A 27,349-nucleotide genomic window follows, 5' to 3' on the forward strand; every position below is an offset into this window, starting at 1 on the left:
ATGCAATCTATGCAGCCTTGTGGATTAAAGGAGAACACAATTCTGAAACTGACCAACCTCACCGAGAAGAAACATCAGGGTGTCCCATTTAAGTTTTCCTGGCATAGTGCTGATATTTTACATGTACAAGGTTCGCCCTTAAAAATTTTTTTAAAAAAATAGAAAAGAAAACAAGTAATTACTTTCAAATGACTTTATCACCTTCAAAATAATCACCAGAGGAGGCAATACACTTTGACCAGCGTTTGTACAGGTCTTGGAAACACTGTTGATAGTCATTGTCAGAAGTGTTTGCAAAATACGCGTAACATTTAATTTAATGTCCGCTGCGTCGTCAAATCTTTGGCCTTTCATAGCCATCTTAAGCTTGCAAAAAACGAAAAAATCAGCAGGCGATAAGTCCAGAGAATATGGAGGGTGATTGATCACTGTCACTGAATGTTTAACAAGGTATTGTTGTACAGACAATGCGGTATGAGGCCGAGCATTATCGTGTAACAGAAACCATTGTCCAGAATCACAGAGTTCGTTCCTAACCCGCTTCATCCTGTTTCTGACTTGACTAAGCACTTCCTTGTAATACCACTGATTGATTGTTTGGTTTTCAGGGACAAATTCATGGTGGATGAGTCCTTGGGAATCAAAAAATGCGATCAGCAGCACCATTGTCTTCGATTTCGACGTCCGTGCTTTTTTATTTACGGGCGAGAACTGTCCTCTCCACTGCGCACTCTGTTTTTTTGATAATGTTGCATCACCATACACTGCCCGTATCATCTGTAACGTTTCGGTAAACGATTCGCCCAATTTGTAACAAACTTTATGCTGTAACGTTGTTCCATCTTGGTGCGTGTATTTTGTACGCCGCCTGCACACAACCTGCATATGACGCACGCTTGCCCCGATACCGACTGCCTGTAACAAGTTGAAACATGCACTGACGGGAAGTTTAGATATAGCTCCTTGCAGTGTTGGCAGAATACGGTACATTTTTATTTAATTTGGTTCTCTTTTTTTGACATTCGGTTTCTTTATGGGCGGACCTTGTATTAAAAGTGTTCACAAGAAACTTGTAGATAGGTTATATGAACATCAAGTTTGAACTTGCAATAGAAGTTTGATCGTTTTTTCAAAAAAATGTAAATAGCTATATTACGTGTTTCTAAATTACGTGAAAACGTCATAAGATTTAATGACCTAGGTTAGAACCAATATTCTAATAGAGTAAAACCTCGTTAATCCGGACTATAAGTTGACCGGTTTAACGAAAGTCCGGATTAACTGAAATAACCTAAAAGAACAGTAGAAAGTGCATTAAAACTCCGTCTATAGCAACAAAACACGTTTATTATGGTGTATTTATTAGGGATGGCCAAACGGATCCGGATCCGAAAAATCCGGATCCATTCGGATCCGGATCCGGATCCAGATCCGTAACTTTTGGATCCGGATCCGAAAGTTCCGGATCTGGATCCGGATCCGAAAGTTCCGGACCTGGATCCGGATCCGAGAGTTTCGTATCTCAATCCCATTATAATATTACCACACCTTAAAAGGTATTATGATCTTCGAGTTGGTTTGGTTTGAGTTGGTGTTTTAAGTCCACTTTATGCACAGTAAGGCTAATCGGGACTGGACCTACAGTTTAAAGTGGGATCCGAACCACTTGTGCCTCCACCGGGTATCGAACCCGGGACCCCTTGATTACAAGGCAATGACGCTACCACTGCGCCATGGGGGAGGCCCTTATGATCTTCGATTACAAAGAAATTTTTCGTTAGTCCTACAAGAATTTTTTTTCAAGTGTTGTTCCAAAAATACTTTGCTACGCATCGGCTAACACACTCGTGCACACATGTCAGAGGTGATTTTGTAATTGCCATTGAAACGAATATGTATTCATTCGAAAGTATTGGAAATGAAAATACACATAAATGTGAGACATTCCATTCCAGGATGAAACCTTTAACACATATAACAAGATAGAAATGTTATACAAATATTATACAATTGTTCTACAGTTACAGTTTTCCAAATTAAAATAAAACATTATAATATATGCAGTGTTAAATAATTACAAAGTGTAAGACTAACAAGGGAGGTTATCTAAGTGTCCCCCTCCGATTTCCATGAAACTTGGCAGTATAGTGGGGCCCAAAGGAAGAATTACGTGTTTTTTTTCCAGCTAAAAAACGGTTTTAGGAAAAAACCCTCAAATGTCAAGATGAGGACAAATTGAAGTGAGGATCTGACCCCTGTGTCCCTCCGATTTCCATAAAACTTGGCAGGTGTATAGTGGGGCCCAATGGAAGAAATACGTGTTTTTTTTGTTTCAGCTAAAACACGATTTTAGCGGGGACAAAACCCCCTCAAATTTCAAGATGAGGACAAATTGAAGTGAGGATCTGACCCCTGTGTCCCCCTCCGATTTCCATGATACTTGGCAGGTGTGTGTGTATAAACGGGCCCAAATGAAGAAATACGTGATTTTTTTTGTTTCAGCTAAAAAAAACTGTTTTAGGGGGCAAAACCTCCTCAAATGTCAAGATGAGGACAAATTGAAGTGAGGATCTGACCCCTGTGTCCCCCTCCGATTTCCATGATACTTGGCAGGTGTGTGTGTATAAACGGGCCCAAATGAAGAAATACGTGTTTTTTTTTGTTTCGGTTAAAAAACTGTTTTAGGGGGCAACCCTCAAATGTCAATATGAGGACAAATTTAAGTGGGTATTTGACTTATGTGTTCCCCTCCGATTTCCATGAAACTTGGCCGGTGTGTGTATAAACGGGCCCAAAGGAAGAAATTTTTGTTTCAGCTAAAAAACGGTTTCACAGGGCGAAACCCACTCAATTGTCAAGATGAGGACATATTGAAGTGGGGATTTGACCCCTGTGTCCCCCTCCGATTTCCATGAAACTTGGCAGGTGTGTGTATAAACGGGCCCAAATGAAGAAATACGTGTTTTTTTGTTTCGGCAAAAAATTTGTTCTAGGGGGCAACCTCATCTCAAATGTCCAGATGAGGACAAATTGAAGTGGGGATCTGACCCCTGTGTTCCCCCCCGATTTCCATGAAACGTGGCAGGTGTATAGAGGGGCCCAAAGGAAGAAATACAAGTTTTTTTTTGTTTCGGCTAAAAAACTGTTTTTGGGGGCAAAACCCGCCTCAAATGTCAAAATGAGGACAAATTGACGTGAGGATCATCTGACCCCTGTGTCCCCCTCCCATTCTCATGAAATTTGACAGGTATATAGAGAGGCCCTTTGCCCCCTGTTTCTTCCTATGCCATATTTACGTGGTTTCGGGGTCAGATCCCCACTTTAGTTTTTCCTCATCTTGACATTTGAGGGGGGCCTCTATACACCTGCCAAGTTTCATGGAAATCGGAGGGGGAGACTTAGACCTCCCTTGTAAGTGTATTAATTAATTACAAATCGCGCACGCGCACACACACACTATATATATTGAAAACAAATAGTCAAATCATAAAGAATATAATATCTATACTTTTATTTGGTATAGATAGTTTCGAGATATCTGCATATACGGATGACATAATTTGCTACACAAACTCACAAACTCAAACTTAAATCCTATCGTATTTATCTAAGCTACATCCCACGTGACTCGATCCAATACCTTACCCGACGTCACACTACAATATATATATATATATATATATATATATATATATATATATATATATATATTGAGTTGGTGTTTTAAGTCCACTTTATGCACAGTAAGGCTAATCGGGACTGGACCTACAGTTTAAAGTGGGATCCGAACCACTATGTGCCTCCACCGGGTATCGAATGTATATATGTATGTATATTAGCAGGTAACAATATGTTATTAGCACATTCTTACTTTCCAAAGAAGCGCATGTGGGATGGCAAACGGATCCGGATCCGAAAATTCCGGATCCGGATCCAAAAGTTCCGGATCCGGATCCGAAAAATTTTAGGATCCGGATCTTTAGGATCCGGTACCAACCGGATCCGGATTTCGGATCCGCGAGGATCCGGATCTGGCCATCCCTAGTATTTATAAAGAGAATAGGCCTAAACACACTATACAGTACAGTACAAAGTCTGCAGGTAACAGAATTTCATCAGTGGTTGACTGCCTTTTCTTTGGGAAGTTCTCTTGTTGACTTCTAGCCACATTTAAAACCTTGCATTCTGCTCTTTTCTTTCCTCTTGCCTGTCCGGATTAAGCGAAGTCCGGCTTATCGGGCTCCGGATTAACGAGGTTTTACTGTATAGTTTAGTTTACTAACTGGTAACAATTTGCAAACCCAAAAACCCTATCCCCCCGAAAGGAAATCGCAAATAGGCCACCGTGTGGGCACCCCCAACCAAGCAAAAAACTTAATTCGCATAGTAACACAACTGATTTACTTTTTTCTGAGGGAAGTAACTGCAGCTCCTAAACTTTTGAATTCAACTGCCCAAAGGTTGTGAAAAGAGTTAAATTACTCAAGTATTTTTACATGGTGAGTGTTCTTAAGACGGTGACCGCGTGCATTTTGTGCTTCGCTTACGATCTGTCCTCCGAATGTTTCAGGGTGCTCTTTTATGACAATCCATGTCATAAATGCTATTTTCAAGTGTATTTAATTGGCTTAATGATCAAATGTGTGTTTGTAATTACCAAATTGCATTTATCAGTCAACATTATGAGCTATCCTGCGTATTTGGTTGCAGCAGTGAACCGTATAGTTGACCGAATGGTTTAAAGAACCGTTCACAGTCAGTTCGAATCTTCCGCTCACCGGGTGGCTCAAATCAGCACATTTCTTGTTTTTCTATTAAGTTGTCTGTGAATATTATTATTGTGTCATCAACCATAGTGTACAAATAACATGATTGATATTATAAATACGAATGTATATCTTGATATGTGTGTGTTTGAAAATAAGATCCTTAGGAAAATATTTGGACCTAAAAGGGATGAGGAGACAGGCGAGTGGAGAAGGTTACATAATTTAGAACAACGTACATCATTTGTATTCATATATATTATTAGAATGATTAAATCAAGAAGAGTTAGGTGACGCCAAGGGTCCCGGGTTCGAATCCCGGTCGGGCTTGGTTGTTTGTGAATGTCCATTCATCAATTTCATCATTTCATCACTCATCCCCATCTTCGCAAATTAGCCAAGAGGCACAAAACGCGAAGTAAAATAAACTAAATCAATCAATCAAAGAAGAGTTAGGTGGGCAGCCCATGTGGCACGAATGGGAGGGGAAAGAGAAGTTTACAGGATTCTTGTTGGGAAACCTGATGGTAAGAGACCTGTAGGAAGACCAAGACGAAGATGGAGGGACAACGTTGAGATAGACCTAAAGGAAATCGGTAGGGATGGAAAAGAGTATATAGATCTTGCTCAAAATAAGGACAGATGTATGGCCTGTGTTGCTGCAGCCATGAACCTTCGGGTTTAAGAAGGCTAGAGAGTTAGAGAGTTCATATCTTGATGTGTATGTAAACGTGCACGGGATAACGAATCTAACATTGCTGAACTGAACTAAGGAATCGCTTGTGTGAGCAGGTTGATGGAACGGTTCGGGAAGGACTCGCTGCTCATTGTACAAAATGGGCAGGACAATGGACGTTTGTTTGGAGTAAGCCAAAAGGAATCGGTTTGCATCACGTTCATCGAGGGATTGCCAGTTGTTTGCAATTGCACAAAATGTAAACTAGAGACAGTGGATGGTGTTACGGTTCGTATATCGATTTGTAAATCAAAGGGAAGCCCGATATTTGGAAATTTATGACGGCCGTCACGAACTCTTGGTGGGTATACGCAGTAAAACGTAAGTACCTATATCACCTTCTATTCGAGTGACATTCAGTACATTGCGAGTTAAAAGTGACCTCAACTAATCATCATTACAATTCATAATATGCTAGCATGCGTGTGATAACATTTATGCCCATAAATCGCGAACGTGTTCTCGTGAAACGTGGTTCCGGACAATAAACGTCGCGTAGCCATTTTGGCCAGATACAGCTGACTAGTCTTAAACGAACATATCATAAGAGTTATTGAAACCATTGTGAATAATTATTACGTGAAGGGTACATTTCTTATATCGAACAAACGGATTTCTTCAAATTTACAGGAGAAATTACTTACCGAATGCAGTTTCTTTATATTAATAGTTGTGGAAGTTCGGGAAGTGTTTTCTCGCATCGTTCATTGCATTTTGCCGGTAACTCATGTATTTTTCGATATAAATGTGACCGATGCACGTAGCTGTTGCATCCATTTCCTTCCAGCCTGATGTTGCCTGTGTGTGATTACGTAATCACGGGTCAGTGTTTCCAAACACGTGTTTTTGTAACTGAAGAAGGTACGTTTCCGAAAATGGTTTGTGGGGCTATGTGTCAATGGCTCGTGGGGCTATGCGAGAATGATGTGTGGGGCTACGCATATTTTTTTCGAAACCATTTTTTAACTATTATAACCTAAACGTGACCCAATCTAACCTAACCTTACCGGAAATGGTTCGTGGGGCTATGCGTCATTGGTTTGTGGGGCTACGTAGGTAGTTTTCGGTGCAGTGGGGTGGAAACACTGCATGCCGAGTACGGTAGTGAAACTGTGACCGCCATTTTACGTGTTACCGAAGGCAAAAAGAAGCGAAGAAAACTTACTCGATATGTCGCAAATAGAGCTTATTTCCGTGAAATAAGCGAAATGCCACCTTCAGCAATGTTTCTCAATGCAGAATACGTAAGTACGAACATTCAAATTAAATGAAGTAGCAAATTTCAGCCGTTTGTCCGATATAAGAAATCACCTCAGATTGGAAGTACCGAATGAGTTTGTATCTCATTTATTCAGTTGTGTAGTTGCTTGTTGATGTTGGCTGTGCAAAGATTAAATTGTGAAAGATAAAATTGAATATTCATATACAAAGTTAATTTTCATCCTTCCTATTGTTTAATAAAAAAACTTATGTTCTAAACTATGGTGTTACAATTTAACCTGGAAGAGCTCCCCAGAGTGATTGAATGTTGATATATGTGTACTAATGCCAGTATTCCTTTACAGTGGGTAGGGTGCGGCTCGTATTGGTCACTCTGAGTAATGTTAATGTTAATAACATCAGTAAACATGATGAAGAATTTCACAGTAGGGATTCTGGGTAGGTGGCCTATTGCAACATATATTACCATCCTGTCAAAGCGCTTGTGTCAATCTCAGTTTGCATTAAGTAACAAAGGGTTTGTAGCCTGTGATCATTACACCATTTAGGGCGTACTTAAAAAGGGGTTCATCTCTTGGGATTTGGAGTGCATTGCGTTTGGAGTAGTGCTTTACATTTAGGCGAATTGATTTTGTTGGCATGTCAGCCTGATATTTTAATCATTGTTAGCACCTGTCATGCACAACCAGCGCTATCGAAAAGATGGCAATACTGATACTTAGGGGTAGGCAACAGTGATTTCAGCGTCTAAATTAATTGTAAGAGTGACGTATTAATCTGCTTCTATTCAGTTTCCATCTCACAAGGCATCGATACACTGTTATTCAAGTCATCAAATCATAGTCTCATCACAATAAGATTAAGATTACTTAGATTGGAGTTTTGATGTCACACTTTCTGATTGTACCTTTAACAATCATGATTCAACCTCATCGTCGAATTGAAATTCTTTGCATGAGCGGCTCTAGTACTCACCAAACCTCTCATCTATGAATCTTGAGAAGTTTTTTCGATGATAGCGAGAAGCCTGCATCAATCTTGCTTTAGGCTCACTCGGTTCTAGATTCATTTGATACAATTAGGGATGGCCTAAAACATCCGTAATCCGGATTCCGAAAAATTTGAGATACGGATTCGAAAAATATACTATCCGGATTTCGGATAAAACCTGGGTTTCGGAGCGGGAAGAATTGCGGAGGCAAGACAGGTTCTGGAAGGATAACGGATTACAGAGGGAAAGCAATTTTGGAGGGAAAACTGATTTCGATCCATATTTTCAATAATTGTCTCATGAATTGAACAATATACTCTAATCTACCAACCCAATGTCAGACTGTCTTCAAAGTAGTACACCCCGGACTGCATTTAGCAGACTAACGAGATATGGCGTCTGGACTCACAGCCAGTACAATCCTACGTGGAGCTTTTTTGTGATTTTGTGATATGCCAAAAGTGGAACAAATGCCAAGTTAAATACAACAAATAAATCAAATCAATTAATGTAATATGGCGTTCAACTAATAAAATATGGGCAGTGGCGGCGATTGGGTTCCAAAACTGGGGTGCAAGGACAGTTTATTTTCTCTCGAATATAAGGTTTAGCGTATATAAATAATATTCAGGGTGTCATTTTAATGGCGCCCACGGACCAAGGAAACGTATAGAGGATATCAAAACAAAAAACTTTTCTCAGTAACATTTTTTCTCGTTGGTGCATCGTTTCGGCGCTAGAGTCGTTCAAAAAAGCCCGTTTTGCCGCCTGAATGCTGGCAACAACAGACAACATTTGATTGCATTTGTGACGTCATATCCCGTCGTGAAGCGATGCGTTCCAGGGTTGCCAGGAAGACACATATTCTGTGAAAAATGACATAGCTACAATCAGCCACATTATGTACCGTAAAACAAAACGAGAAAACATTTTCTGTAACCTAACAGGAAGCAAACAAACGATACGAAAAATGGTGGAAAGAAAATATAATTCAAGTGGAAGTAGTCATATCGAATTTTGTCTCAGCTTACATGTCAAATATTTGCAAATCTAGTTACCAAGTTGGCATCTACAAATTAGTCTATCCACTTCGTCCTTCTGATACTAGTTGTCTGTGACACACTGAACAGATGACAAAATAGAAATGAAAGAACTCAAAATTCCAAAGGTAAGTAACACATAATATAATGTATATTCAGGGCATTATGAGGCAAGTGACAAAAATAGTTGAAAATAAATGGATATAAGTAGTAGTAATACAAGCTCTCCGACGACTGTGTTTATCTATGCACCGGATACACATGTAATAGTTTGCAACTGTGAACAGGGCAGTATATTCACTACTGATTCATCATTAAATTGTTACTGTGGTTGTATGTGTTTTAGCAGTAATGTAACAACGTAACCTCGGATACTTCCATTATCTGGACAAAAGTACCACAAGGCATCTGGACACAAATCTGTAGATATCAACCTTGCAACGAGATTTGCAAATATTTGACATGTAGCTGGGCGTAAACAGCCACATGTAAGCTGTAAGTCCAATAAAATTTATTGTTGCTGATATTTGACATGTAGGCTGAGACAAAATCTGATATTTTGAATACGTTTTATACAGTTTCTCATATCGTTGGTTCACTTCCCCCTTCCCCTCAGATGACTGCTGATCTTCAGGCTGGTAGGCTATGATGTTCGGTCTTCTGGATGAGTTTCTTGCGTCGTTTTACAGCTAATAATGTGGTTGGTAGTTTGTCATTTTTCACAAAATTTGTGTGTACCTTGCAACCCTGCCGTGCGCAGTTTCGCCGCAGGAAATGACGTCACAGATATGATCTAATGTGTTGGGTTGCCAGCATCCAGGCGGCAAAACGGTCTTATTTGAAAGGCTGTAGCGTCGAATCGACGCACCAACGAGAAAAATGTTACTGAGAAAAGTTGTTTGTTTTGATGTCGTCTATACGAATCTGTGGTCCGTGGGCGCCATTAAAATGACACCCAGTATAATCCTTTGCACTAAAGCCCATGAAGGGCCTTGGCTTATCTCCCTCCCATGCTTTCCTTCGTCACTTCTAAGCGTGGAGATCTTCAACCAGTAATGGAATAGCCGGGGGGTCAGCCCGACGTATCCCCAGCCGTTATAGTAGGTCTCCGCGACCGGATTACGCTTACTCATTCGAAGCTCCACAATTTCCTCACAATGGTGGGTTGCCAACGGCCCTATACACAGGTCGAAATTTTCCCCTCTAATCGCCGCACCTGAGTATGGCCTATGAAATTTTTTTCTTAATTTAAAAGAATAAGATAAAATATCCCCTGTACAGTCACGGACACTTCTGGATTATAACAATTCCATTAACTTTCAATGGAATCGTTACAATCCAGAAGTGTCCATGACTGTACAAAGTTAAGCAATTGAAGGGCATCAGGGAAGGGACAAGAGAGAAGTAGGGAGGTCATATCAAGATTCACACAGGAAAGATAGATTGATTGAGTTGGTGTTTTAAGTCCACTTTATGCACAGTAAGGCTAATCGGGACTGGACCTACAGTTTAAAGTGTGATCAGACAGGAAAGATAGGAATGACTTTACAACAGGTGACGACATCAGGTACTTTCGCTACTTGTTTCTAGACTGGAGGGATGGAGAGAATTTTAATCAGAAGATCTGGTGAACGGATTACCCGTGCACGCAGATGTGTATTTTAAAACACAGAGAGAGAGAGGGCGGACGGGGGTAATACAAGCAGAGAAAAATGGTGGAAGGGGAAAATAAGACATACAATAGCAATGAGAAAAGGTGAAAGAAATACAACGGAATTCGGGAGAGGGCGAGGGAATATCTGTGTGTGAAACTCAAACTTTATATCTGTCAACCCTAATTTATCAGTATGGCTCCTGCCCAGCCGGCCATAATTTTCTGGCGTCGCGCATGAAAGAAGCCGACTACGCATAGTAATATAGTAGATTTCCCTTCTTTTATGAAATGATTGCACTACTTTATGTTTTCATTTTTGACCATAAAATAATTGATACATGTTAACAAAAAGTTGGTACATGAGATCAGTTCCGCAACAATCAGTTGTAATCTGAATATTTTTTATACGTATGATACGAGAGCAACGGCGGCGTAATCATGTAGGTGAGCTGAGGGGGCGTGGAATGAAATTTTGGATGTGTGATGTTGAAAATAAAGAAAACATGCATTCTTTAGCCATTACATCAAATACCAATAAACATTTAATAGGCTTTTATGAAAATATGCCAATGAAACAAGACTACTAGTGACTTGTTTCACTTTTTTGTTTTGGCCACTACAAGCGTATGTTTTGTAATTTTAAACGAACAAAGCTTGTTTATGCAGGCAATGCCCATATACTGGGCCTTAAAAAGGAAATAGAAATTTTTAACAAAAAAAAATGGTGGAAGAAAGACAACAGCCACTAATAATTGTAGAGATCCCCCCCCCCCCAATAGAGGAAAGCAAATACGGGTTATCTTTCAGATTACGATCAATATCTGTTATGACAGCGGTGTTATTCCAATGTGACGACAAAGTTTTAGTAAACTTCAAGAATTACTCCAAAGTTTTAGTAAGTCATACATGACGTAACATGGCAGATGCGGACGAAACTTAAGGGGTGTTGAAAAAACCCTTCGCACCTTCTTCCCCGCCACCCATGCATGAGAGCAAGAATGGTTTGGTCGAAAGCAGAAAGAAACATATGACATTTTGTGTTGTATATGTATTCATTGTTTTAGTTCCGAAGCATGTCATCTCAGGAAGCAGATGCCGTATTCTTTCGTCGTCAGAAAGTGCTTGCGCATTAAACTGAAGCGCGAACTTGTCCAATCTATCAAAATATCGCTCTTGTGCAACTGGTACGACAGATAAGGAGCCATCGAGCAATGTGGGCATGTTTGGCCGAAACAAAGAACTGTTGTACAGTCATGGAAACTTCTGGGTTGTAACGATTCCATTGAAAGTTAATGGAATTGTTATAACCCATAAGTGTCCGTGACTACAATTCTACTGCAACAACACTGATCACATTGCTTTTCCGTTAGCCAACTATTCCTCTTTCTCAGTTTGGGATTAGCTGCAAACATATTCAGTAGACTTAGTTACGTACTATTTAAACATTTAAAATAAGCGTGAGCCAGGATGGATCGAATTCGAAATCGGATTCCCTCCGAAATTCGGATTCTCCGTTTGATTCCGGAATTTAAAAAATCCAGATTTGGCCATCCTTAGATACAATGTGTCTGCGGCAGTGCTAAAGGGAAGATCTTACCCCAGAAAAATGTCTGCCACGACCCCCTCTCCTGGTCTCCTTCCAGTCTTTAGAAATAATATTATGACTATCAATATATAATATCATGATTATTGCCATTACAACATTACAATACTTTGTGTTAACTTTCAAGCTCGTCAAAATGCTTGGTCACTTGCTTTCCAAACGAGATAAGACCTAGACGTATATTCCCGTCAACATGCAATCATAATTTCATCTTCATCGTCGCAACCAGACAAGAGTGTAGAAGATCGATGAAACGCAATACATTTTTAGAAGGCGCATTTCCGAAAAATAGCTTTAAAAAGCATAGGAAAAAATTGTGCGTGCATATTTAAGACATCTGAAATTTTAATTTCCCGTTTTGCCAATAATAGCGCACATGGTGTGTACGAGTGGTCGATGGTATTTCGGGGGAAGCTAGACCCTCACAGCTCTTCATGAAATACACCACTGTCCCGTTCTGTCAGTAGGTGTTGATTACATAAAGCTCTCAGGGTGAGCAACGTTTCTCTTTTGGAAATTGACGTACCAGAATCGCCATTTTCGGCAACATTAACATTTTCAAAACAAAAGCAAATCGAGGGCGTGAAGGTGAAAGTTTTATGGTGGATAGGGCAGGAAGCAGCAGCGACTGGTAATCATGTATGTCAGAAAACTGGTATTTTTTTTCTCTTTCTTCGGATAAAAGGTTACGTTGTAGGTGGACAACAAACTAGACTCATTCATTTCTTTTTCTACGCGGGGTGCACGATTGAACATGATTTCTGCAATCTTAACTTCAAAATGTCGACTTCAAAACAAAGAAACACATAAATTATAGCTTGGTCGGGAATTTTGTGAAAAGGAACTGCTGCCTTGTCCATCTTATCATCTAGAGTGAACTTTAAAACTGTTTTTGTTTACAAAATTAAAAGTATTTGTGCAGTGGCGACGATAAGCAGGGGTTGGAGGGGTCATGTTCTCCCAAGAAAATAGAAAAATACTAATCATGTGTAATCATTTTGTACATGTATTATTGTTACTTATCGTCCTCTGCGGACACTTTTGGTTAATCGCTACGATGAGTATGAGTGAAAATGATGAAGGGACACTCACAAATAACACCATAAGCGTGCGCAAGGGGGGCAGTTGCCCGTCCTAATGCTCTCACTTAAAAATCTAGTGTAGAGAAATCTTATTGCTGTTATTAAACAATATTATTCTCTTTAAAAAAATAAAGTATTTTTAATTCGACGTAAGTTCCAAACAACTAAGGCGGGTTTATTTCCTATGTAATTTCCTATGTAATAAATTGGCCACATATTGGAAATGAATAAATTATGTGTAGTTGTTTTGAATCTGCGAAATCATGTTTATATGTCAATTAGTCTGAACCACAGAGAAGAAAAATAAAGGGGAACAGAGAACTTTTGTGTCACGGAAGCTGAAATTCTTCTAATAGAGTGATTTTCGGTGGGTCCGGGCACACTATATACGCCCCTGTTTAATACCCATAAGTACACACAAACTGTGAGATGGAGTGAGTTTGTTTTTTCTCCGACTGACTTTCATCAAGGCCTATGAATAACACCCATGTCCAGGCCAGGATTCAAACCTGAAAACTTCGATGGCCAGATCTAATTACTTCATTTCTAAATTATATGGTTGTACACCAGTGGCGTATGCTGAGTCCAAGACTGGACTAGCTCACTATGACACGTGGTTCTAGGCTATGGAACAAGTGAGAAGACTATAATTAAACCCCTTGGTATAAGTGGTTAGACACATCCATTTTGCTAGTTCTTGACGTCTTCAAGGAAGCCACGTTGCCATCCCAACGGCAGCCAGACTGCAAAATTCTAAGAACTCAGGTTGCCAACTGCTATGAATTGAGGTTGCCAACTCCTAACAATTCAGGTTGCCAACTCCTAACAATTCAGGTTGCCAACTCCAGAATATCCACATCCAATCCATTGTCTTATTAAAATGAGTAAATTTATTCACAGTTTCCAATGTTTCTAATATATTTTTCTTCTCTATTTTACTCTCTAGGCTTAAGGTTTCGCAGATAAGCCTGGCTAGCTTAGAATATACGCTCCTGTCGTACACATTTTATGCAATAATGATAAGAATGAAATTTCGCAAGAATTTTTTCTATTGAAACATACTACGCAGCAGAGAAAGGTGGTAAAAAAATGTATAGGGGCGGCAAATAATGGGGGTTGACAAAAATCCCCAAATTTTTCATACTCATTATGCCGTTACTCAAAATATGTTGTTTTAAAAAAAAAGTACCACTACAGTATAACACGCTGTTATATTCAGCCTCCAAATCGCGGAAAATACAAGAAGGGTATATGTCTTTGAAAGATGATATGGTTTGTAAGAGAGGGGGTAGAAAATGAGAACGTTATATTTCCTATACTTAGTGTATATTCATTATTTTCCCTTCGAATGTTAGCGCGACCCTTCTTTGTGACAATGATTTTTTGGGAATGATTATCTCAAAGGTAACAGCCCATAGGTCCCATAAACTCGTAACTTGCGATCGCTTATACAAACAGGGTAATTCAAAATGAATGGTACAAAAAGAAGCCACATCTGTGACTGCTGTAATGAATTTAATTCACAATTATCGATACAGTATGTAACATTGTTATTTTTCAATCTTCCTCGCATACAGCGCCACCGCTATTCGGGCGATTTCGTGCAGTTTGCAACTTCGTAACAAGTTAGAACATGCAGGCGCGCTCCCCGTCAAGCGGAATTCTGGCGTAGGTATTGTCGTAGGCCTATCGTCTATCTATCAGCGTGTTCGAAATAAGCAAGGTGAAGGAACTTTGTTCCGATCTGAAGGATGTTATTATAAATTTGGCCCTTAGAGGTTATTCGTTAAGAAAAATTGGACAAACAGTCAATAAATCAAACTTAACAGTTCAATACATAGTAAACAAATTTAGATAGGAAGGTTCAACACAGAATGTGCCGAGAAAACCAAAAGAGAGACGGTTGAATAAACGTGATGAACGCTTTATTTTAAAAAGAGTGCGAGGAAACCCCCGACTAAGTGTTCCTCAGCTACGACCGTTAGTAGAAAATGTTGCTGGCAAGATGATGTCCGATCAAACTGTCCGACGTGCCTTGTGGAAGCATGGATATCATGGCAGAATACCACGAAAGAGGCCGTATGTAAATAAGGTGAATCGCAGGAATAAATTTCATTCGCGAAAGAGCACATTCACAAGGACCAGGAATTTTGGGATAGTGACATATGGTCAGACGAGTCCAAAATTACTATATACGGGTCAGATGGGATAAATAGGGTCTGGAGAAAATCAAATAAAAACAAAGTTCCAACAGTTAAACACGGTGGTGGGTCATTAATGATTTGGGGCTGTATGTCGTCCAAAGGTGTTGGTACCATCCAGTTTATTGATGGTATCATGGATGCATATGTCTATTTGGACATATTGAAGAACAATATAAAGAAGTGCCCAAAAAATGGACATCCCGCCTATCTACAGATTCCAACAATACAATGACAGTATGCATAAGGCGCGAGTTAACATGAATTGGCTAATACGGAATGTGCCCAAACTACTACAAACACGAGCTCAAAGTCCAGACTTAAATCCCATTGAGCATTTATGGGCAATTTTGAAGAGGCGAGTCCATAAAGAAGGCGTCAAGTCCAAATAAGAGTTGAAAACTGTTGTGCAAGCCGAGTGGAATAAAATAAGCTCTGGAATATGTCGGAAACTGGTTAATTCTATGAAGAAAAGGTGTCAAACAGTAATTAAAGCCAAAAGATACGCATGAAAGTATTACAACTGTCAGTCAATTTGCTCTGAATATACTTTTTTCTTTTAGACTATTAAGTGTACGAATAGAAAAGTTGTACAAAAAATGGCATGTTTCTCTTTCAGTTTCATTTAATTTATTATTGTCATTGGTTATACAGAATTTGGGTAAGATTTTATGTTCCTAATGATATTAGTTATGGAATTGTAAAGAAACAATTTCAAAAGAGTGTATTTCCTTTTAGATATTGAAGCATTTTCTTTGAAAATCTGTGTGTACGAATAAGAATGTTACATACTGTATAACATGATAGTTTGTTTACCTTTCCAGGCTTCATCTGGCAGCACTGAAACAAAACAGGCCCGTCATCCAAAATGGCGGCATCAGCGAAAGGAAAGGCTTATTGTGTGCTAGAATACGCAAAACCTTCATCGCTAACCGTTGTCCAGAGACATTTCCAGGCGAAATTTACCAAAGAAGAAAGTAAAATACAATTTTAGTTTGTGTACCAAGTAACTTGATGAGTTGACCTTTCATGTTATATCGATAATTCTGAATTACATTCATTCCAGCAGTCACCGGTATGGTTTCTTTTTTGTACCATTCATTTTGAATTACCCTGTATAAACACCGTCACACAAAAACAGGAAACCAGAGTGTGCGATATACACGCAAATTGTCCATGACTATTTTCATGAATTTTTCCTTGCAGTCTACCTGTTTATAAGGAATATTTTTTTTTTACATATGCTGGTGCAAATGTTGTTAGAAGCTTTTTTGTCGCTTTGTTTAAATTCTTCAAGTTCTCAGTGCGTAAAACAAACAGAACAAATACGGAGATGGACAATTTGCTTGGTAACACTTATGCATCACACCGTACGTAACCATCCCTTTTGAATGCAATGTCTATGGTTACACAGACGCTCAGAAATAACTTTAAAATCCACATTTCTAAACTCATTACCAAACTGAGAAATTATTTCCTGTATTAGTATAATTTAAGGTTCGACTTACCCAACCATGCATCCAACCTACGTCACACGAATATTCCCGAGTATTCAGTGTCCCGCCTGTATTCACTTTGCTTACAAAACTATTCATCAACAGATTCGGGCATTGTGTGACAACGAAAGCAAATTAGCGAATTGATGCGTTACCTGATTGCGTCGTCACACGCGAACCTTGCAACATCTATCCTGGCACAATCGTTGACAAGCTGTGGCGAGAGATGAGCTCAAGAAAAAAAAACAGGTGGACGAAAAAATCACCACGCGCTACACAGCAAAAACAGTGCACGACTAAAAATAATCGGACGTGCTTTATCGCCTGTGCAAGGAGAAAGCCACAAGAACCAACCACAGGAGGGAAAACCGTATGCTAAGCGATGGGAGGGCTATGTCACATGACAAGGCGATTGAAGAACAAAAAAATGTGCAAGGGAAGAAGAAAAGCAGCTTCAAGACGTGGTAGGAAAGAATGGTTGATTATCCGTTGTATCGTGTTTGTTTACAAGGTCTTTGGTACTGTCTCACTTCCACGCTGTTTATTCCGTTTCTAAATGTTTAACATTCGCCCTCTCCTCTTTGTCTTTCTTAAAATGTATTTGGTTTCAGATACACACTTCCAAGGCGAAGTGCGTAATACTTATTGATGGAACATCCTTTTGTGTATGATGAGGTCTGTCCATTCTCTGTTCCGTCTCAATTTGTCACGCTATTATTCCAGCCTCGATTTACAAATACCATTTTTCGTTTCACATACATCATCATTATTTTATCTTGATTCAAAAATTACAACTTTCCCCTTTACAATTGTTTGTTACATTTTCTTTAGAATGTTAACAAACTACATCTGGTTTGACCAGCAAACTTGACAAATTTATTGGAAACTGATAGATGTAATATTCACGTATGTACAATTCTAGGTTGAACGATCAGTTCGAGTCTCGGTATGCAGGTTGGTCAATTGTGAATAATGGACGGGAATTGGCTGAAGGGAAATTGTCATAAGGAGAGCTACATAACCACATGTAACAGTGTTTCAACGTGATCATAAATATATACGAGGTAATTAATATGATCATGTTGATGAGTCCTCATCAGTGGCGTGGCTGTGGAGAGGATGGTGGTCATATCCCTCGCTTTTTCACAACTTAGGGAGTGGGTAGGGGGTATTTTATGAAATTTCTGGTCACGCAGTGTCAAATTAACGCCCCTTAGTCGTTTGGGGGTCAAATGTACGTTTCTAGCTGCAGCCTGTTAGGTCCAAAGGATGTCTGATCACCCTCTACTCTCGTGAACCTCTTGACGACCGTTGGTTCATAATAACGTGGAACAGCACCATGTGACGGCATTTAACACGTCATATATCCAACATTATATAATGATATTTCCGGTCTGTTTGTTTTCTTCATCTTTTCTGTACGTATCGTCCACTGAGAATGTAAATGTTCTATGTTCAATTTTACTTATTTTCAGGAGAGCCCTTTAAAGTTTGACATGATATATTTATTGGACCTTTATGCTTGTGCTGAAAGTTTGTATAATTGCAAAGGCTGATATATTGAAGCCTCTCTAAATATAAGTTGTTGTCTGGTTAGGTATTTATGCTGTAATTCATTATCGAAATTTCAGATAGAACATTGGCACTCTCAAATCAAAACTAGTGTTGCGTGCAATTGTTCTATCTCCCAGATTTAACACTGCATTCTGGAAACAAGATAGAGATTAAACAATTCCATTATAAATTTGTAATTTGGTAGTAAAGTAAATAATTCATATTGTGGGAAATCAATCAACTACTTTCAATCCACTATTATTCAAAATTCTTGTCTGTTAACAACAAAAGTAAGAACAGAAGACCACTACCATTGTTAAGCATATCCCACAAGTGACTGAGGTTAGAATGCAAGTGATTTATCTCATACTCGGATGGCACTTGTAGTTGGTTTAGGAAATTGTCGTAAGGTTTCATTGGCTGTTGGAGTTTGCACTCTCGTGGCTGTTTCCAAATTCTGCACATGGACCAAAAAGACACTCAGTATATCAATATTTGTTGTATGTAGGCATCAGACAATTGCAGAGAGGAAACAATTACATCCTAAATAGATTACAGCCAAAATATCTCCATTTGTTTACAATTTGGAGATAGAACATTTGCATTCTCAATGGACGGTACGCTGTTCTGACTTGCTCGAATAACAAAACAATTAAGTTATTCTAGGGTTTTCTAAAATGCATTTTAAAAAAGATTATTTCAAGAAAAGTTTATTATACAAGAAAAGATCTGCGAAATCACGACATGTCACTAAAGTGTAAATCACCAACCCTGAGACCTTCTGTAAACAAACCGTTTCACCGATTCGATGTATCACTCCGCGTCAGACCTTCCCGCACGCATAGAACTCGGCATGTTGAAAGTGACACTACTTCCTTGCTGTTCACATGATTATTTTTAGAAAATAACCAATGTTATAAAATATAATTATGTACAAATCTCTAAGCTCATTGAAAGTTACAATGCATATTCCTACAAAATGTTCACACTTATCTTGCCTTGCCATGTCACCAAGTTATTTTACGAAGTGCACTATATTTGGCGGAACAAAAATCGTTATTAGGATGCTCGTCAAAGTTTCCAACCGCAATAAATTTACGAACTTTCTTTGTCTTTTTTTGATCATCATCATCATCAATATATTTATTGGACTTACAGCATTACATATGGCTGTTTATGCCCATTATATATTTTATTTACGTAAGATACAATTTACATAAAATCTACAAACAAATTTCAAATACACTCCTATCTATATCAAACCTTAGAAATATACATTACCATGTTTTGTAATTTTGTCTAAAAAAAATGCAAGTAAAATATATTCAATTCGCATGCAAGAAAGAAGCCAAATTTATGGGAAATGATTACTGGTGCAAAGAGTTAACCATAAAGGTGAAGCAATAAGTACAAAAGAAAGAGCATTGGGTTTAAAGTGAGACGTCATTTGCGGCAGCGTATCCCATACTACAAATTGGCCGTTGTTTTACCTTACGTAATGAATCCTGTAACAACGCTGGATTTTCGTGTGGATTATTTTACTTCTATGAGTTTGCAATGCTTTCTGCATGCACGTGGTTTTGTTTACAGAAGGTCTCAGGGTTGGTGATTTGAACCTTAGTGTCCCCATACTTTGAACAAACAAACAGGCAAACAAAGAAAAAGCCCGTGAAGAAGCATTTTTTTAAAAATGCGATAATTTTAGAAATCATATACATCCAACCCGGTTTCCAAACTGCCACGATTTGAATATGACGATCCCGTGTAGGAAATAGGAAATAGAAAAATAGGAAATAAAGCAAAGATAATGTCGACTTCAGTTCTCCACGATAATTAGTTCTCCTGCTGCAATTTTTTGTTTACATCGCGACACATTAATGGTTTGACGTCATCGAAATGCGACCCTCCTTCCTTCCTTCCGCGCGGAGACGCCACTGGGCCTGTCATTAATTATCTTATTTTTGTCCGTCTTGAAAACTGTGGAAGTCTTAAAACAAAGCCGTCCGAAACGTGCTGCATAGAAAGGAGGACCGAACTGGTCTTCCGAAACAGCACCACCGCCATATTACCATAAAAGACACGCAACGAACGTGTCTGACGCACTGACTATTACAAAACACCCTCGCTACGTCGCTCTCTCGACAACATGGGCTCGCATGCAGGACCTTTCGAATAACAAAACTGCTCTCGTCAGATAATTTCATCGCGCGTCTTTTGTTTGTTTGCATCGGCGCAAGATGGTTTCTCACACACGGCCTGCCAAGCGGAATGGTGTCTTTGCAGAGTGTTTGATGTGCAGACGCGAAATCGTAACCTTTCTGCTCACCGGAAGTAGCGATTGTCTCACGTTACGTCAGCATGCGAACGGAAAATTGGCTCGTGGCAGGAGTTATGACTCATAACTCCTGCCACGAGCCAGCGTTACGCCCAGGGCTTAATTTTGAGTCAGCAGAATCGAACTTGGGGCTTAACTTCGGGGGGCAGACTCGAAAATATTTTCCGTTTCACAAAAATGGCGTTCAGGATTATTTGCTTCAACTGTAACTCTTTTTTTATGAATATTTTGCTCCTCAGGTTCCAGGAGGTCAACAAAATAACCATTAACTTGTAAATTTTAACAAACCACCTTGCTCCGCCAAGTTACACCAATGTCCAGGACATTCCAGAAACATACCGAATGTTTCGAAAACCCCAAATAATGCTTCATGACCGATGATAAAACCATATATTGGAGAAACAATTATCAAGAAATGGTTAGTTGTTTTTTTTTTAAAAAAAAAAAAAGGAAAGTTAAGCGTGAAGATAGTGAATTTGAATATACAATTTATTTTTTTCTAAATCTTGGCTCCAAGGACTCACAAAAAAATAAACAGACAGGAAAAGTAAAACAATAAAGAAAAGTCGGAAATAGAGAGAAAAGATCATCTAAAGAGAGAAAGAAATACGAAGAAATTGAGACAGAGAGAGAGGGGAGGGGAAGGAAAATTAAAGAAATCGTCATAGAGAAAGAGAGAAAGAAACAAAAAAGAAAAATAATGAAAGAGAGAGAATGCTGAAACACCGAAAATAAGATGCGCGTACATTCAAGCGCGGCAAGAGAAATCTGATGAAAGAAAGAGGAAGATAAAGGCAGACAGAGAAGAGAACAGAGAAAAGGGAGAGATAAATTTCACCGGACGAAATCGGTACATTGATTCCTTACGCGATGAAATATTTGTCTTTAAAATATAATACAGGGTGAGGCAAAAAGATGATAACAATAAACGGGTGTTTAATCACTTTCAATTACAAGCAGGGATTTGGTTACAAGGTTTCAATTTGGCACCCATCCCTATCAATGAACTCATTGAGTCTGTTCATTGTTGTTTGTAAGGCCCTCTGGACCATTTGGGCAGGAATTCCAGCGATGACGTGAGTGATGCGGTGTTTCAGGTCGTCTAGGTTGCGAGGTTTGCTGGCATAGACCCGATCCTTGACCATGCCCCACAGCCAAAAATCGCATGGCGTCAGGTCGGCTGAACGTGCTGGCCATGGGAGAGGACCACCTCTACCAATCCAGCGTTTACCGAACGTGTCGTTCAGGTAATCCCGAACCAGCAGACTGTAATGGGCAGGGGCGCCGTCTTGCTGAAAGTACCCTCACTGGAGAATGGCAAGTGGTACCTCCATGAACGTGCTGAGCATGGCAAGGTAATTATCTCCCCTGACGGTCTGTTCTGCAAAAAAGAACGGTCCAATCACTCCAAATTTGCTCACGGCACACCAAACGTTCACCTTACGGAAATCCCGCATGTGCTCTCGAACTTCCTTCGGGTGCTCAGTTGCCTATATGATACAGTTGTGCTTGTTCACACGATCGCTGATGTGGAATATTGCTTCGTCAGAAAACATGAAGAGAATGTCAGGCTCAATGTTCACCATTTCGAATATTTAGTCTCCCATACAGTGTTAACATCTCTTTGCCTCACCCTGTATATAAATATATGTCTATACATGAAATCTCCTGTGAACATTTCAAATTGATCATCTCACTTTTGTCACCTCTTTCCAAGCATTTCTCAACTTTCTTTGGAATGCGGGTCATACATGGGTACGCATAGGGAGGGTCACGGAGTATGGGAGTATGGGAAATTATTATTTATTATCAATCCCTTTGTTTTTCTAATCTTTTTCTTTATATTTTTGCCTTCCATATGTCTTACAACCTGATTCCTTTCCTTACTTCCTTTCTTGTTTATTTTTTCACTCCCTTATTTCGGTTCTCGGTGTAGTTTTATCCTATACTGTCTTTTCATCTCTGTCGACCTTTTTTTTTGTTTCTCTACTTGGTTTATAAAATATATTTCTATCCCGTTTTTTTATTTCTCTCTCTCTCTCTCGTGTTTCTCTTATTTCTCTTTCCCTTTCGCACGTTTATTTTACTTTTTTCTCACTCCTCTCTTTTTCCCTCTCGTTTTTTCTCTATTTCTATTCCCTTTATCTCTTTCTCTATTTTTACTAGCTCTCTCTGTCTCTCTCAATCTATCTCTCACTCACTCTCTGTCTCTCTATCTCTCTCTCTCACTCTCTGTCTCTCTCTCACTCACTCTCTGTCTCTCTCTCACTCACTCTGTCTCTCTCTCACTCACTCACTCTGTCTCTCTCTCACTCACTCACTCACTCACTCACTCACTCTCTCTCTCTCTCTCTCTCTCTCTCTCTCTCTCTCTCTCTCTCTCTCTCTCTCTCTCTCTCTCTCTCTCTCTCTCTCTCCTTATTTTCATTTTTTTCTCTTTTCTTTAGCTTCTCTTTATTCATATATTTTTCTTTAGCCGCGCTGGTCCCGTCGTTCCCGTTTACATTTAGGCGGTGCTTATCTTTTACGGAGATATGAATCCGAAGCGACAGGCGACACGCGACATTTCACATCAAAGCGACAAGCTACACGGACTCCTTCAGTCGATAAGCAAGCATTCACAGCACATGCGTGAACAACAGACCGAAGCGACACGGTCCGCGCGATTGAGAATACGACCCAGTCCGAGCGGCATGCAAGCGACAGGATGCACTTGCAGCTTGTCGTGTCGCTTCTGTTTCAAAGGTTGCATTGATCACTAGGAGTTCGTTTCCAAGCGACTTGCCACTTCGGTCTGGAAGTTCCCTTCAAACCCTTACTTGGCACTTCGACAGCGTTCACATCTAAATTTGGCAACTGCAGGCTCTGAAAACCATTTCGGGCCAAAAACCCGACGTTGTGTGAAAGCATAATTGACGGAAGTTATGTCATCCGATGACAATAGACAATCGTTTAGCATTCAGTGCTGCCAGACAACGCATTGCGATTCAAGGAATGTACCGATGTGCAAGTAGCGACCGTACCAACACTTGACCCGCTTATTAAACACTCAAGTACAATCTATACCATGGTAATGAGCGATAATTACACTAATTATAAAAATATCTATTTATTACATTTGAGTCAGCTTCCGTGGCGTTGTGGATATTGTTCCCTTGGGTCCTAAGTTCTAATCCTATTTCTAGGTAAGGCATGGACCTTCCATTGTGTTTTGCTACTTCATCTCTTTCGTCAATTCACCGTTCATCGATATGATCATCATACTGAAATCAAGATACAGCAATGCAGGTAGGTTTCGTCAGATACTTTATTGTGTTGGATAATTTTCATACGGCATACGGATGCCGTCACAAATTTGTACGAAACAAACTTTCCGAAACGCTTATATTTTTCATTTAAGCTTCGCCATGGATAATTCGACTTTAAGTTAAGAAATATGTGATAAAATTTCCTTCATAGGACTGTTAAAATTATAATAGCATTATTCCCCAGACAGTGCTTATGTCACGTGACGTCATCTCATCATGTTTGATATACAGGATGGACTCACCTGTATATATTCCCCTTGGAATAAAATTAATTATTTGAATTTGCAGAAGGCGAAGAGGGGGAAAGAATTTCTACAAAAATCCAATCTCTACTTATCGTATGGCCGTATGCAGGAAAAAGTTTCGGTGGAGGGTCAGAAGAAATTTGAATAATAGAAATAATAACAATAATAATTATTAAATATTAATTAAAATGTCATAATAAACTATTTTTTCCAAATTTATTATTATTGCTCGCCTTATATTCTTGAGGAGACTCTTCTGTACTTTATCCATCAGAAGTGGGAATATGCAGCACAACTGTTTTTATTACCATCTTTTGTGTACGTTTTATGCAGTGTGTACTGGAATACACAGTTATTATATTTGGTTATTAAATTTTAGATACCTTCAGGAAAAAGCTTTAAGAGTAAGAGAAATTTTAGTCATAAAGTTTGTTGTTTGACCATTCACAAAACTTAAGTTTTGGAATTTTGAAAACTGTGGAATCAGTTATTTTTTTTAGATTAAATGGTAAAACATAATCTGGTGCCTGTATTGTAACCTCAATATTTCGATCTAATGCTGTTTTTCTTAGGTTATTCTGTTCGAATACTAACTAACTGGACTTTATTTCCGTTATTAACAATAAAACTAACAAACGTTCTGCTATTTTGTAACTTGCAATAAACTATGTCAATTCGGGGGGGGTTCTATGGACCAGTTCGATCCCACTTTCCGACGCTCATATTGTTCTTATGCTTACCAAACAGCATTATACAAAACCACTATGCACTATACAAGTATGTGTTTTATAGGACCGCATATAGGTTAAATATATGCACTATATCGACAGCTGGGTGAAGGATATTGAATGTAAACCCATATAGAACAGGGAATTAAAAAGTTGGAACGGGAATTTTGGTAAAAAATAAAACATTCCAATGCTGACCAAGGCAAATTTATTGTATTGAAATATATACACTTAAAATGTAACGTTTCTACCCTCTGACAGGGTGTTCTTCAGACAAAAATTCACCATAAATTGAAAGAGATCTTTATCTGAAGAAGACTCTGTTAGATGGTGGAAATGTTAGGTTTTTAGTTTATATTTTTTAATACAATAAATTTGCCTTGGTTAGTATTTTAATGTTTCATTAACATGGAAACAAGGCTTAACAGTGTTACCATTGGGAATTTTGGAACCATCACAAGGGAATTTTCTGTCAGATCCACGAACAACACTGGAAAGAGGACAGCATAAGTGAAAATGAAGGGGTTGCAGGTGATCTGCAAGAAATAGTTTCCTTCAAATTTCAGAATTCAAAATGTGTGAAAGTTCTAGCTCGATCATTTCAGCATTGTCTCCCTGTTGTATTTTTGTAAAACTGAGAATAAATTTTTAAAAATGTGTTACAAATTTTGGTTTCTGAACTTCCATTAATCCAACATGCCAGATGTTTCGGGGGGGGGTTGAACCCTAAACCCCCCTCTAAATACGGCCATGCGCTGTAAAGGGAGGGGGCGTAAGGGGGAACGTACTCTGGAGAGAGAACAATAGGCCATACTTTTAAAATAAATTCAGCCACATTAATTTTGCGTTAAGTATTGTAAGGGTGTGATAATTACAAGATTGGTACATGGTCAAGGACGCATTTAGGGGGGGATCCTACTCAATCAATCTATCAATCATAATAATAAATAATAACCCGTGGCTCAACAGCCCTTGAAGGGCCGACTGCCAGTCTCCCTCAAACAATCCTACCTAGAGGTGTGGAGATCTTCAATCGGTATTGGGGTGACATGGGGTCAGGAAGTCGAATCCCCAGCCGTTATTGAAGACTTCCGAGACCAGGTGCGTCGCCTGATAATGTTCCCATGAGCACGTGAACACTCATGTTTCTCAAATTACGTACATATTACATGCAGACACACATATTTTTATTCGAAAGAATACTATGTTTGATGTACGAGTATATACAGAAAATTTACTCTGACACGACTTATTTCACGTCTGATAACTTTCTTAGATAGTTGGTAACACCGACTCTTACGGTGTTCCACGGAGGGCGTTGAACACAATTGCTGTGCGTGTTGCATAGAGCTGACAGCTAAGGGGCTGTTGGTTACTATACCCCGAAGATGTTCACTTCGCTGTGCGAACACTGATGCAAGCGACAATACTTCTTACATTCGGCACCAGAGTGCAGCATATACAAGGCATGTCTGGGGGACTCGGAAAGGTCTGTGCTACATAGTTGCAAACTTTAGCGACAATTCGCTAAATCTGGTGGATTTTAAGGGGGAGAGGGACAATTTCCCCTAGGTCCTTCTTGCATTACTTCAAATATAGCGGGATTTTTGGGGGAAATTGTTGAAAATAAATTGAACTGTTATTCTCATTTTTACAATTGAATATAAAGTTACAAGGGAGAGGAGTAAATCTGCATTCAGTACAAAAGCATTATTGTGAACACTCGTGTGCGAACCGTACGCGGCGCCACTGTCCGAGACCCCAATTTCCTCACGATGGTGAGTTGTCACCGGTCCTATACACAGGCCGAGAACCCAGGTGGACTCGAACCCATGCCGTCCAGCAGTCTGAGCCCAAAGCACAGCGCCTTAGACCGCACGGCCAATAAATTAAATGACAGGAAATTGTTTGGAACAAAAGTTATAGCTTAATTTATTTAACACAGCGATAAAGTATTATTTTATAGGGTAACTGTAATCAAAACTGAGAATATTTATTTACTCTTAATGCAGCTGTAGCATATAACTTCATAAATCACTTCGTAAAAACGCAATTTTCAGTGTGCAGATACTTTGACTGATTGCTCAACACGTCGTATGTGACATAATCGTATGCAATAGTAGTTGTCTTGCAAAAATAAGACGGGAATGAAGTTGGAGTGCACTGAGAAAGAAGTTTGTTTGTAATAACCAAAAAGTAGTTCATCGTAACAAATATTTGTCTAAATCGACATACAAATTATTGTTCATCAGAACAAAATTCTTGAAGAGTGATCGACCATTTAATCAAAATTGCCACATTTCGCATTTTGTTGTTTACGAATTTATTAAACGCTGGTGCTTCCAGCCAAGAAACTAGTCTGAATTTTCTTGACTTCATGGAGTGTTTT

The 27,349-nt window shown here is 39.2% G+C and overlaps 1 protein-coding gene across 3 annotated transcripts in view; it reads right to left on the reverse strand.

The window, feature by feature from the left end:
• Positions 1-27,349, reverse strand: part of LOC146002456 (calcium release-activated calcium channel protein 1-like) — a 46,177-nt gene that overhangs the window by 13,857 nt on the left and 4,971 nt on the right. Inside the window, exon 1 of one of the 3 annotated variants that reach the window (XM_083140304.1) lies at positions 16,946-17,097. The exons of 1 other annotated variant lie outside the window; for it this stretch is intronic. The gene's annotated coding sequence lies outside the window, so the exon portion shown is untranslated. One more of the 3 variants, XM_083140305.1, reaches the window with a different exon arrangement.

This window comes from Lepisma saccharinum, chromosome 18 (assembly GCF_977018435.1).
Source record: "Lepisma saccharinum chromosome 18, izLepSacc3.1, whole genome shotgun sequence".
Taxonomy (NCBI): domain Eukaryota; kingdom Metazoa; phylum Arthropoda; class Insecta; order Zygentoma; family Lepismatidae; genus Lepisma; species Lepisma saccharinum.